This window comes from Hyla sarda, chromosome 2 (genome assembly GCF_029499605.1).
Source record: "Hyla sarda isolate aHylSar1 chromosome 2, aHylSar1.hap1, whole genome shotgun sequence".
In the NCBI taxonomy this organism is placed as follows: Eukaryota; Metazoa; Chordata; class Amphibia; order Anura; family Hylidae; genus Hyla; species Hyla sarda.
In genome coordinates, this window is record NC_079190.1 from 422,153,145 (window position 1) to 422,168,692 (window position 15,548).

Genomic DNA, 15,548 nt, shown 5'->3' on the forward strand with positions numbered 1-15,548 from the left:
TATATGTGAGGGCACATGACAGGGGGTTCCTCACTTATAATGCCCCCCTATCATGTGCCCCTCACATATAATGCCCCTGTAATGTTCCCCTCACATATAATGCCCCCTTTCCTGCCCCTTCAGGGTGCATTATAAGTAAGGGGCACATAACAGGGGGCATTATAAGTTGAAGTACATTATATGTTAGTGGCCCAAAACAGGGGGGCATTATAAGTGAGGGGCCCAAGACAGGGGGGCATTATAAGTGAGGGGCCCAAGACAGGGGGGCATTATAAGTGAGGGCCTGTTATGTGCCCCTCATTTATAATGCCCCCTTCATGTGCCCCTCACATTTAATGCCCCCTGTCATGTGACCCTCACATTTAATGCCCCCTGTAATGTGCCCCTAACTTATAATGCCCCCCTTCATGTGCCCCTCACATTTAATGCCCCGTTATGTTCCCCTCACATATAATGCCCCCTGTCCTGCACCCTCAGGGGGCATTTTAAGTAAGGGGCACATGACAGGGGGCATTAAATGTGAGGGGCACATGACAGGGGGGCATTATACGTGAGGAGCCCCCCTGTCATGTGCCCCTCACTTATAATGCCCCCTGTCATGTGCCCCTCACTTATAATGCCCCCCCTGTCATGTGCCCCTCACTTATAATGCCCCCCTGTCATGTGCCCCTCACTTATAATGCCCCCCTGTCATGTGCCCCTCACTTATAATGCACCCCTGTCTTGGGCCGCTAATATATAATGCCCCGTTATGTTCCCCTCACATATAATGCCACCTGTCCTGCACCCTCAGGGGGCATTTTAAGTAAGGGGCACATAAAAGGAGGGCATTATAAATCAGAGCACATTATTTGTTAGCGGCACATGACAGAGGGCATTATAAGTGAGGGGCACATGACAGGGGGGCATTATAAGTGAGGGGCACATAACAGGGCCCTGTCAGTCTGCCGGAAGTGGCCATTCCAATGTCCCCCGCAGGAAGCTCCGTGCAGGGTTCAGCACCCCCTTCCAGCAGACTGCAGGGGCCCTGTTTGGGAGATTGTAGGGGGTCCTAGCGCTCAGATCCCCTACAATCTATAACTTATCCCCTGTCTCGGTGTCTAAATAGGCTGTAAGTAAATGAAAAATAGATGCTGGCAGCAGTGGGATAGATATGATATAGATATATAGATAAATATGAGATAGATAGATATGATATAGATATATAGATAGATATGAGATAGATAGATAGATATGAGATAGATAGATAGAAGATAGATAGATATGAGATAGATTGATATGAGATAGATAGATAGATATGAGATAGATAGATATGAGAGATATGAGATAGATAGATAGATTGATATGAGATAGATAGATGATAGATAGATATGAGATAGATAGATAGATAGATAGATAGATATGAGATAGATAGATAGATACATAGATATGAGAGAGATAGATAGATAGATATGATATAGATAGATATGATATAGATAGATATGAGATAGATAGATATGATATAGATAGATATGAGAGAGATAGATGATAGATATGAGATAGATAGATATAAGATAGATAGATTTGAGATAGATATGAGATAGATAGATAGATAGATATGAGATAGATAGATATGAGAGAGATAGATGATATATATGATATAGATAGATATGAGATAGATTGATAGATATGAGATAGATATGAGATAGATATATAGATAGATAAGATATAGATATATATATATATATATATATATATGAGAGATAGGAGATAGATAGGAGATAGAAAGACAGATAGATCAGTGTTCCCCAACCAGGGTGCCTCCAGCTGTTGTAAAACTACAACTCCCAGTATGCCCACAAAGCCAAATACATGCTGGGAGTTGTAGTTTTACTACAGTTAGAGGCCTCTGCTGGGAAACACTGATAAGAGTCCCCCTTTACCTATCTCCCGAGCCTGACCCCCCCCCCTTCCTCCTCCTCCCCCAAAGTTACTTACCATGAAGGGCAGCATCAGGGTGGGCAGGGGGGGGGGGTGTCTGGAGGCATTGGGTGGGTGTCCGGGCCTGTGGTGGAGGGCAGTAAGCTGAGCCCGGCCTGCTGGAAACACAGAGGCGTGAGAGGGGGAGGAGCTTATCTCTTCCCAGCCCCTGCACAGTGTAATGGCTGCAGACTGAATGATGCTGAGACTGAAGCATTCTCAGCACTGACAGGCAGCCCACGCGGCCTGCAGAGAATGGTGTCCTGCAGAGAATGGTGTCCTGCAGAGAATGGTGTCCTGCAGAGAATGGTGTCCCCGGCGGTTCACACGCTGCAGGTGAGGGGACAGTGCAGCCGGGGCTGACAGCTCCCACTCATCACTAATATAGTATCGGGAGAAGCAGCAATCTCGGGGGGGGGAGGGGGGGGGTCAATTGCCCGTTCCCCCCCCCCCCTGGATCCGCCACTGGCGTGAATGGAGGCAAAAGAGGTATGAGTATAGCACGGGGACTAGTTCCAACCAAAGCCCCTGGGACTACTTGCTCATGATTTCCATACAGTGTGCGAGAATTATAAAACTTATTTTCTTAACTTTGCAAGCATCTAGCCAGCACATAAATATATGGTGTAGGGAACATAATTATGGGCTATAAAACAGGTTGGAGGTGGTTACAGAGGGTAACAAATGCTGACAGGTTCCCTTTAAAGGACCAGTCTAACAAGTAGGTATTGTCTAAAGTTTAGAACCCCTTTATTCAAAGAAATCGGGCAGTAATTGTTACAACAACTGATCCTTATCCTATCCAATATAACCATAATGAGCTGTAAGTAATTGGGGAGGGAAGAGTGTTCCATTGGCTATGAAAGTCAATAACAAAGGGAGACAGATGTTTCTGAAGATGGGAATATGCCTATGAAAAAGTCTGAGGTGCAGGAGGCCATCATTTCATCCCTTAGGGAGGGGAGGACATAGAGTTCCCTTATTTAAAGAAATGTTCCGCCTTTTATGCTTTGTAGATAAGTATTTCTGGCAATAACATAAATTTTAAAGCTGACCATACAAAAGTTGCCCCTGACTACTTTGTAACAATGTATGCTTGTTTTTTTAAATAGGGAAGTTTGTAAATCATCTCTGATTTCAGCCTGTCTAAAAGTATGTCCCCCTTCCCCATTGTTCAAATGCCTACCCACAAAAAAACAACTCTGAAGGAAATAATTTTTCAAATCATCTGGTGCCAGAAAATGATATGGATTTGTAAATTACTTCTATTTAAAAAATATTAAGCCTTCTAGTACTTATCAGCTGCTGTATGCTCCAGAGAAAGTTGTGTAGTTCTTTCAAGTCTGACCACAATGCTCACTGCTGCCACCTCTGTTCAGAACAGAAGCAAATCCCCATAGTAAACCTCTACTGCTCAGGACAGTTGCTGTCACAGACAAAAGTGGCAGCAAAGAGCACTGTGAACAGAATGAAAGGAATACACACTTCCTCTGGAGCATACAGCAGACGATAAGTACTGGAAGGCACAAGATTTATAAATAGAGCTAATTTACAAGTCAATATAATTTTCTGGCACCATTTGATTCCCCCCCCCCCCAGAGTACCCCTTTAAATGTAATTGCAATAATTACGGTTACCTTTTCCACATCAGAAATGTAAAATTTGATATTAACAGATATTTCCATTTCCTCACTATGTTTGCATGCTATCCAGTCCCTGAAATTTTAAATATATTCTTTAGAGACTTCTAAGAGATAAGTAATGGCTTCAAGAAAGGTATTTTTACACATATGCTACCGAAAATGACATTTCTGTTAGAAAACTTCTCAACTACTCATAGATTTAAAGTTATTGTTTTCTTCAAAGGTGTTTAAAAGGAAAACGTGCTATGAGCACAGTCAGAAGACAAACCCTCTGGACAACACAAGTCCCAAGACATAAAGGAAATCTGTGCATTAGAGAGTAGAGATATAATACTAACCGCCAAACATGGCAACACTTATTTAACCCTTTCCCGACCCATGACGTACTTGTACATCATGAGTCAGGTGAGGAGAAAATGGCGCAGGCCCGCAAATCGAGTCCTTGTCACAACTGGCAAATGCCCGCTGCTACCATCAGCCATGAACAGATTAAGGCTGCCTGGAAGATGGAGCACTTCGTTATGATAGGCACCCCGCAACCCCCCACCCCCCAACAGTCCCCCTCTCCCTTCCACTGAGACTTTTTGCGGGTCTGTCAAGTAAGGAACAGACTGAGACCAAAAATAGGCCTGGGCATATTAGACTATGTTGTTTTTTTTTGTTTGTTTTTTGGTGGGTGTCACAGGAGTCAGGCACCCGTTAAAATAAAATGGTCTGCATGGTCTAAAATCACTTCAGTTCAGGTCACTCTTTCCAGCTGTTGCAAAGCTACAACACCCATTATGTCTGGAGAGCTTCATGCATTATAGGAGTTGTAGTTTTGTAACAGCTGGAGCCTCAAATTGGGGTACAGATTCATCCATTATTACTGCAAAACTTAGAAGTGAGGAGAGATCTAATGGGACAGTCAGGAGAATACACAAACATAAAATGACTCACAGGACACGTCTTCTCTGTTGTCTTTTCTTTTCTTCTTCATCTGGTCCAGACGCCAGGTCTTCTTCCAGCTCCATCTTCCTCTGTAAAGTTTGACGCCTGGACATCATTGGTTCCTCACTTTGCCAGCCGATCCTCATCCTCTGTATAAAGACAACAATCATTATAACCCTTCAAGAGACTGTGATTCCGAAATATAATACTGCCAAACCCTGTGTACCCTGTATATTATACTGCCAAACATCATACCCTCTAAAAATAATACTACCACCCACTGTGTCTTCCATAGTGTGCACAGAGGAGCAGCATCCCATTGAAAACAAGCGAAATTCTGCAAAAACACAGAAAAATTGCTACTGCTTTATCCTTTGTTATGTTAATTTAAAGTATGTCATTTTTTTCTTGTGCTTTTGCCTTCTCTGGAAACTTAGCCCTAGTACTCCCCTGGTCCTTAAGTCCCCCCCCCCCCCCCCTTCAACACTCCTAGTCCTTCTCCACTATTCCGCACCCCTACCCCCCCCCCCCTTCAGTCCCCTTCACACTCCTCTGCCCCCTTTACCAAACCCACACTTACCTTACCTCACCCCCCCCCCAAGCAGCCTCACTTCAGCCCCCCATGCCCTCTTGGCCCTTCTCCACTACACTTTTCTTCACCAACCCCATCCCCAGTTCCCCCACATTAGGTGCAGTATAGCTCCCCAACATTAGGTGCAGTATAGTTCCCCACATTAGGTGCTGTATAGTTCCCCCACATTAGGTGCAGTATAGTTCCCCACATTTGGTGCAGTATAGTTCCCCACATTGGGTGCAGTATAAGTCCTCGCACATTAGGTTGGCAGTACAGTTCCCCCTATTAGGTGCAGTACAGTTCCCCCACATTAGGTGCAGTATAGTTCCCCAACATTAGGTGCAGTACAGTTCCCCCACATTAGGTGCAGTACAGTTCCCCCACATTAGATACAGTACAGTTCCCCCACACTAGGTGCAGTACAGTTCCCCTACATTAGGTGCAGTACAATTCCCCCACATTAGGTGAAGTATAGTTCCCCACATTAGGTGCAGTATAGTTCCCCCACATAAGGTGCAGTATAGTTCCCCCACATTAGGTGCAGTATAGTTCCCCCACATTAGGTGCAGTATAGTTCCCCCACATTAGGTGCAGTATAGTTCCCCCACATTAGGTGCAGTATAGTTCCCCACATTAGGTGCAGTATAGTTCCCCACATTAGGTGCAGTATATTTCCCCCCACATTAGGTGCAGTATAGTTCCCCACAGACATACAGCCTTCAGTCATATACAGTGTATGGCTGGAGGCTGTATGTCTGTGTACTGCCCCACTTCAGTGTTCCGACCACTGCTCCTCCGGTCCGGGGTCACGATCTACTGCTATGGCCTATAGACCATAGCAGTACGTCCCGGTAGCGGGGATCAGAACACTGAAGATGATGTGCTGGTGACTTACCATGCCAGCACGTCCTCCTCGATGCTCCGCTCCCCCGTTACTATGGGCGCACGCACAGGACATCAGATCAGTGGCATCCCTGAGTGCGCTACCTCCCGGCGGCCCTTGCATTTTTAAAGTTAACGCGGGGCCGCAGAGAGATAACCGGGACATCCTTGTGCCCTGAAAAGATTTTTCGGGACACAGGGATGTCCCGAATTTGACGGGGGGGGCCCTGCAGGCATGGGGCCCGGAGCAGGCGCTCCAGGAGAGCCAATGATGATTCGGCCCTGGGGAGTGCTGCATTTTCATTTCTTCGATTTATCTATACTGTTCGCCAAGACCCACTATGACGTGGTTGTAATATTTCATTGTCTGGACAGCCTTTTAAAGAATAAATACTTAAAGCAACCAATGGCAAACATTGAAGGCTAGCATAGGAAAAAAAATATTTTTTAGCTGTTTATTGTACCTAAGATGTATTCATTAGGAGTAACTTTTAATTAATTAATTAATTTATTTATTTAAAGGAAACCAAGCATTCACTTTTACCATATATAAAATGCTTGGTAACTTGTTATATATGGTTAAATCTTCATCCTCACTATCCCTGGGGGACATTCCTGCCGCCAGGGATGGTGGGGATATGAAGTGTGTAAGTCTCCCCCACCGCCCCGTAAGTAGTCTCTTTGGCGAGGAGCTATGCTTAACTAGTCTCGCTGGTCCAGCCATAGTGACGTCCCCTCAGGATGATTGACAGCCCGCTTCATTGCTCTGTACCCTAAGCAGATGGAGCAGAGCGGAGACACGGGTTGTCAATGTCTTCCCGGGATGATGAGGATGAAGATATTACCATATATAACTCGTTGTCAAGTGGTATATATGGTAAAATCTAATCAAATGCTTGGTTCCCTTTGAAAAAAATAACATTGATTTGAAATAGGAAGTCGACAAACACTTTACCATCTATGAAGTTACCACATGGTCCAATAAGGCTAATGGCAAATGTATGTGTTAGTCCATGTATTAAATAGGCATAACACTTTGCCAGGAAGACAGTGATAACATTTTCCTTTATAAAAATAATCATTACCTCAGAATCTAGATGTTAACACAAGCAGCTTTACTTTTCAGGGCATATTTTCTTAGAAACCCTCACTTGTGCTTAATTCATTATAAGCTGCTATGGGTAAGAATGTCAGGCTGAGGCGTCCATGTATAACCCTTTACTTTGATGTCTTCAAACAAAAACTCCAAACAATGATGTATTGGCAGAAGAAATATTCAAACCACAAGTGTAAAAAATCTCTGAGTGGTTGCTTAAGCCTCTCTTCTGTGAACAGGGAGGCTGCATCAAATCATTAGTGCTGGCAAATTCTAAGAATAATAGAAAAGAGCACGGAGATCTGAAGCAGCAGCAGGCTCAGGGTGAATTTGCCAGCAAATGGTTAGCACGCTGTTAATAGTTATAGTATATCACCTAATACGGTGTGTTGGATTCCTAGAAAGAGTGATGAAGTCTGCAGTCTGCTTTGGGAGGTGTGAATACCTTCTGGGCAAGAGCATCCACTGGCTGTTTATCACTTTATACCCAATAGAGCAGATTCAGTAATCATGAGTAATGTGGATGGAAGTTATAGTGTACTTTAGCTGTAATACCCCTATGGGAACGCGTTGAACCCAGGCCAAGGTGTCTACACTTCACTCACTCTTTTTCTTATTCCCACCGCAGTTTAGTATACTATATGTTCATATATTTACTGTCTGTATGTTCCGTTGCAAAGATATCTTGAGGCCGTACATATAGATTTAAACCTTTAATTAAATGGCAGGACCCCCCCCCCCACACACACACCTTATGCAATACTGCTTATTATGTGGAGAAACTCTATGTGAACAATATTATTGGGGCACCTACACATTACACGGGCATTTAAAACATCCCTTTAAATCTGCAAATCTATAGACATTAATTTGAAGTCCTCCCTTTGCAGTTAAAAAAGCGTTCAGTGTTTGTGGGCATTTCTTCCATTCACCCAGAAAATCATCTAACCTTTTATGGACCCTACTTTGTGCAATGGGGCTTAGTTATTAGTGTTGAGCGGCATAGGCCATATTCGAATTTGCGATATTTCGCGACTATATGGACGAATATTCATCATATATTCACAAAATTTGCATATTCGCAATATTCGCGGCCTTTTTTTACCATGTGCCATAAAATTTGCATTCACCATAAAATTTGCATGTGTAATATTGCATGATAAAAGAGCTAAAAGAAGGGAGGGATCAATATGCACAAAAATTCGCATATGCGCATTTTTGGGCGCCCGTCAGTCTGACACAGTAACTAGTATTGGAGCCTTGTTTACACCACAAGCTGGAAGAAGGGAGGGATGATCACTGTGATGTGTACTGTGAAAAAAATGTGAATATTCATAATTGCTAATATTTAGCACTATATTCGCAATATTGGCGAACTTGCAAATATGTGATATTCGCAATAAATATTCGCATTGGAATATTCGCACCCAACACTATTAGTTATGATGGCACAGAAAAGGTCTAAACATACACCGTTCCCATAAAATAGGAAACATACAGTTGTCCTAAATGTCTTAGTATGGTAAAGCATTAACATTTTCAATAATTGGAACTAATAGGTCTCGGCCAACCCTTGAAAAACAACCCTATAGTATTACCGCTTCTCCACCCGACTTTACAATTAGCACAATGCATTCAGTTAGAAAACATTCTCCTGGCATTTGCCAAACCTATAATCATCTACCAGACTGCCGGACAGCTTGATTTTTCACTCCACATAGCCCATTTCCAGTGCTCCATGGTCCAGTGGCGACATACGTTACATTACTCCATCCAATCTTGAAACCCACACCATAAAGCTTCCGGCAAGGCACAGTGTTTTTTTTTTGCCAATTTAAATTTCAAATGAGATTTGGAACTTTGCTTTTATTGAGTCAACTGAGTGTTGGTGACTTTTATGCTCTAAGAAGAACCCTCTCTGTAACCTTATGTGGTCTGCCACTTAGTGACCATGGTTTCCAAAAGCTTACAGTTGGCACTTCAGGGATGGAAAATAAACAAATGCTATAAGGTCCACTCTCAAATTCCAGATTCTCACTAGGTGTCCCATTACCCAGGTCAGGAGTGGTTAGCTTTCCTTCAAGAGACCCTTCCAACAAAAATAGATGGTCCAAAGCTGATACTCCCTTTAAAGGGGTTATATGGGAGCATGAAAGGCATTTCCTTTCCTTGCTCCCTGGTGTGTCACTTCCACCTGACAATGGTAACCTTCCCCATCTATGTAAACCACTTTCTCCTTATTTCTTGATACTGTTACATTGTTGTAAATGTGTTATAAAAAAAATAGTGAATTAAATAAAAACAGATATTATATATAACTTTTATATTATATATAACTTGATAGTTATTACTTACTTTGCATATTACTGATTTTGACACTTATTATGACTATTTTACACAAAAAATGTAGTTTACACTAAATATCTTCATGTTCCACCTACAATAAAAGAAAAGAAGCATCTTGCAAAATACCATGCAAAAGATTTACTGATCTGCTGGCCACTAGGCCGTGAAAATTATTCTACTAGTTCACTTGACAATGGATAAATGTTACAAGTATTTTTTTACCATTTTGCTATAACATTTCATATATTATTTCATGTTATTAGGCATTCACATAGGAAGTCTTCTATGTAGAGACAAACATTCCATAGTCTAGGTTACCACACAGGTTTTTTTGGGCATTTTTTGGGAGTCGTGACACTGCAGTGTTTGAGCCGAACCTGAAGTGTATTCAAAAAGAATGGGAAATATAAAGGAAGGATTTATACTTCTCATTCCACTGGATCCACCTGTGTGGAAACCTAGCCTTAAAGTGCCCTTGCCATTTAGGGTACGCTCACACGTGTGGATTTTCAGCGTATTTTACGCTGCAGATCCGCTGGTGAAGGCCCGCTCTATGCTGGCTTTACATGTGCCTGCTCGTAGTGGCAATACGCCGCTACCAGCAGACACACTGCCATGTGCGAGTCGCAGTATATTCACACATCGCGGGAGCTCTCTGCCTAGCTCAGAGCAGGGAGAGCGGCCGTGATGTGCGAGTACCCCGCGCGCATCTCTGCAGTGTGTCTGCTCGTAGCGGTGTATTGCTGCTACCAGCAGGCACATGTAAAGCCAGCATAGAGCGGGGCCTTCACCAGCAGATCCGCAGCTAAATATGCTGCGAAAATCCACGCATGTGAACGTACCCTAAAAAAACATTTTACATGTCACAGAGAGAGTGAGCATGAATAGGTGTGCAGTAGCACTCTTTAATCCCCGGCTATAGATGATCATTGACTTGCTGCTACTGCTGGCTTATGCCCGCTCTTGATGAATGGGGGTCTCAGCATTGAGACCCCAAATTACATAAACTTTTAAAATGTCTCTGTTTTATCTCAAAAGTAAACATGGGTGAGTAAAACTTGTTTTTTTTTATTTTATCACAAAGCCGCTTTGTAAAATAATTTTTAACAATGCAGACAACCCCTTTAAGAAGAACACATTTCTCAGAATTCAAGAGGCTCCACAGGATGCCATACCAGCTGGAGATAATTCAAGATAAACATTAAAAGCTACAAGCGACGTTATAAAAGTTATAGCAGAAATACAATGTAAAACAATAGCATAGGTAGCGCAGAATGATTTCTTCCCCTGTACTTTGAGCATTTCAGTGTCAGTATAATGATAAGCTATATTTGGAAAGTGCAGTTAGTGTCGGGCTCAGTTGGTATAGATTGCTTCTATATAATGTATGTACGTATCTAATATTAATCTGCTGAAGCTGAGATGAGCAGGTTACTGCTGCAGTCTAATGCTCTAATGTATTTTCCACTTATCACACAAGCATATTTACTAATTGAAATTTTCCTTAGTTTAGGGAAATGTGAATTGTGTACATTTTACATAGGATACATACACTTCAGAATAGGATGGTAATAATCAACATGGTAGCAATTCATACCTGTCTACAAATGTTCCTTGAGTTTATTTATGGTCATGTTTAGAGATGAGCGAATTTTTGAAAAATTCAATTTGGCCGATTTGCTGAATTTACTGAAAAATTTGGCTTGATCCGAATTTATTTGCGGATTATCGCTGTTAAAAACAGCTATTTCTGGGCTAATGAGAGTCTCAAGGGGTGTAAAAAACTTTGCCTTGCTGTAACACGCATAGGGAGTGTGCTGGGTCAGGGAAATAATACTGTTATTCAGTATGACATGCAGATTACAGGCGTTGCCTGTAATTAGAATCACTGACCCAGAGCGTCTGGATGTGGCGGCAGGGTCGAGAGAACATATGGCGTCATAATTGAAGTGATTAAAGAGATTTCTTCATTTAATTTTAAGTGAATTAAATTTTAATATTTTTTTTAAATGTTTAAAATCCTTTATTGAGAACCAATTCTGGTGAGCATCGAGCTGGCGGTCTGCCATGAGGCGAGCTACCACCTGTTCCAGCCCCTTTCATTGGATTCTTTTGGTAATTCCAGAGGTCATATATGATGATGACTAGAGAGGAGTGCATTTTTGAAAAATTCAATTCGTCCGATTTGATTCGCTCATCTCTATTTAGGACCTATTGGAGGGCAAGTCTGGTGCCAGCAGCCGCGGTAATTCCAGCTCCAATAGTGTATAATTGCTGCAGTGTATAAGTTGCTGCAGTGAAACTGCTCGTACTTGTATCTTAAATTCGAGCTGGCGGTCCGCCGCGAGGCCCACTACCGCCTGTCCCAGGCCCTGCCTCTAAGCGCACCCCATGCTCATGACTGAGTGTCCACTTCAAAAGGAAGGGACTGCAGCCACTGCAACTTGGACAGGTGTACATTCAGCTTCTGCGCCGTTGCATAAGTGGGCACATACTGCTATAAATTGATGCCGTGAAAAAGCTTGTACTTGTGATTAAGTGATTAAAGAGATTTCTTCATTTAATTTTAATTTAATTTTAATTTGTTTCAACAAAAATGTAAATCCTTTTTTGAGAACCAATTCTGGTGAGCATCGAGCTGGCGGTCCGCCACGAGGCGAGCTACCACCTGTTCTAGCCCCTGCCTCTCAGCGCCCCCTGCCCCCGTCCTGAATGTTTAATCAGTTATGGTTCATTGTTATCGCTACAACCTGTTTAATTGGATTCTTGTGTTAATTTCAGAGGTAATATATGACGATGACAATCAATTGAAAAGATTGAAGAGATTTTTTTTAAATGTAAATGAAGATTTTGATTAGATTCACAAATTTTATATCCCAGGTGCCCGAAGATTTTACTTTGAACTAATACTGTATGACCACAAAACCCAATATAACAAGGAGATCACATGGTGGCACAATGACAGAGCCTAGAGGTGGCAGCAGCCCGACGAGACCATAAGACCTCACAATTGAAAAGATTAAAGATATTTTTAAAAATGAAATTGAAGATTTTAAATAGATTAACATTTTAAAGGTTTAACTTAATGTGCTAACAGCATGAGGAGACCACATGGCCACACAATGACACAGCCTGGAGGTGGCAGCAGCATGAGGATACCATAATGTGGCAGAATGACACAGCCTGGAGTTAGTGGCTGCAAGAGGAGACCATATAGTGGCATAATGACACAGCCTGGAGGTGGCAGCAGCCTAACGAGACCACAGGGCCTCACAATTGAAAAGATCAAAGATATTTTTTTACATTTGAATTGAAGATTTTAAATAGATTGCCATAAAAAGTTTTATTTAATGTGCCAGCAGCATGAGGAGACCACATGATGGCACAATGACACAGCCTGGAGGTGGCAGCAGCATGAGGAGACCATAATGTGGCAGAATGACACAGCCTGGAGTTGGGGGCAGCAAGAGGAGACCATATAGTGGCAGAATGACACAGCCTGGAGGTGGTAGCAGCCTGAGGAGACTGTTGGGCCTCACAATTGAAAAGATTAAAGATATCTTTTTAAATTTAAATTGAAGATTTTAAATACATGAACATAAAAAGTTTTATTTATTGTGCCAGCAGCATGAGGAGATCACATGACGGCACAATGAGACAGCATGGAGGTGGCAGCAGCATGAGGAGACCATAATGTGGCAGAATGACACAGCCTGGAGATGACTGCAGCAAGAGGAGACCATATAGTGGCAGAATGACACAGCCTGGAGGAGGCAGCAGCCTGATGTGACCATAGGCCCTCACAATTGAAGAGATTAAAGATATTTTTTTAAATTTTAATTGAGGATTTTAAATAGATTAACATAAAAAGTTTTATTTAATGTGCCACCAGCAAGAGGAGACCACATGGCGGCACAATGACACAGCCTGGAGGGGGTGGAAGCAGGATGATATCATATAGTGGCTGAATAACACAGCTTGGAGGTGGCATCAGCAAGAGGAGAATATATGGTGGCAGAATGACACAGTCTGGAGGTGTCAGAAGACTGAGGAGACAATATAGTGGCTCAATGACACAGCCTGGAGGTGGCATCAGCAAGAGTAGAGCATATGGTGGCAGATGGACACAGCCTTTAGGGGGCATCAGCATGAGAAGAACATATGGTAAGTGAATGACACAGCCTGGAGGTGGTGGCAGCATGAGGAGACCATATAGTGGCTGAATGACACAGCCTGGAGGTGGCATCAGCAAGAGAAGAACATATGGTGGCAGAATGACACAGCCTGGAGGTGGCATTAGCATGAGGAGAACATATGGTGACATAATGAAACAGCATGGAGGTGGCATCAGCAGCACCAGGAGTCCTAAAAGTGACCCGGTGACAGAGTGGGGCAGTGGGTGGTACCAGTACCAGGTGAGGAAGGTGGGTGAAAGAAAGAGCACTTGGTCTCAGATGTGTGGCATCAGGTGGGTGGTAGGATCAGAATAGTAGCTGAGGCAGGTAGGCAGAAGAAAACAGTCTCTTTTGTCGAAGTGTTTGTGTGCACAAGTATTGAGGATATGCATTACGTAAAACGTAACTTTTAATATTATTCGTAAAATAAAATATATGGACCCAAAAATTTTTGGGGAAATCTAACAAAAGGAAAGGTGTGTAAAAAACACCATGTGCCACCTACACCTCCAAGTATTAATGTAATGCAAAGACCTTTAAAAGGTGGAAGGGAACAACGTATGATCCATTGTAACAGGTGGGGGTAGGAACGACTCTCGCACTATTAATTTCCCTTCCACCTTTTAGAGGTCTTTGCATCACATCAATACTTGGTGGTGTAGGTGGCACATGGTGTTTTTTGCACACCTTTCCATTTGTTAGATTTAGAAAAAAATTTGGGTCCATATTTCATCCTAAGAAAAGTTAGGTTTTAGCTAATAAATATCCTCAATACTTACTTGTGGTCTGATGCGGAGGAATTTTTGTAACTGGGGAGCCGCACCTTAAATATTTTTAGCTGCATCCAAATGTGTGAAGTGTTGGTCTGGCCCCATGGTCAATCTACTCTGATGCATCAGGCATTGGTGGGTGGAAATCCTGGCTGCTCCAAGCCTGGTTCATCTTGACGAAGGTCAGTCTCTCCACAATTTTGGTGGACAGACAAGTTCTCCTTGGGATTACTATGGCCCTTGCCGCACTAAACACGCGTACTTCTGGCCGGGCAGGACAGCTTTTCCAGGGCAAACTCTGCTAGTGGTGGCCACAAATCAAGTTTGGCTGCTCAGAAGTCCAGCGGATCTTCAAAGCGTGTTGGCAGGGTAATGTCAAGGAATGCCACCACCTGCCAACACACTTTTAAGATCCACTGGACTTCTGAGCAGCCAAACTTGATTTGTCTATGCAAGCAAGTGAGCATGCGCTCACTATGCAAGCAAGTGAGCATGCATCGTGTCATTTGTGCAAGTGACTCGGAGGGACTACCTGCCTCCATCTCCACTGCATACTGCCACGGTGTGTCTGTGTCCTCTGTCTCGTCTTCCTCATCACCATGTAGCTCCACAAGCTGCTCCTGCTCCTCCTCTCCTGTCATATGATTATAAAAACTGCCCATTTAGCGAAACCTTGCCTGTGTTCCACTGTCCTCCTCCTCCTTTTCCAGTTCAGCCCCCACAGGGCTCATGTGGCCAGTGCCCTGACCAGCCATCGTTTCCATTATCTGTTGTAGGAAATGAAGCAGTGGAATGACGTCGTTCATCATGTATTCTTGATGACTGACTAATAATGTGGCTTCCTCAAAGGGCCTGAGCAAACGCTGCCACTTGTTGACATTGACGTTACACAGGGGAGTCCTCCTATCTGCTTTTATCATGAAGAAATCGTTAATTGCTTTTCTCTGTTTGTATCAGTCCAACATATGGAGGGTGGAAACATTGTATATCAGACTATGCTGTGGGATGCCGTTCTGACGCTGCAGCTCAAGGAGGGTGTGCTTTGCGGTGTACGAGTGCCTGAATTGCATACAAAGTTTCCTTCCCATTGTTCGGATGTCTTGCAGAGGAGGGGAACACTTCAGGAACCGCTTGACAGCCAGATTGGACACGTGTGACATGCAGGGCGCATGG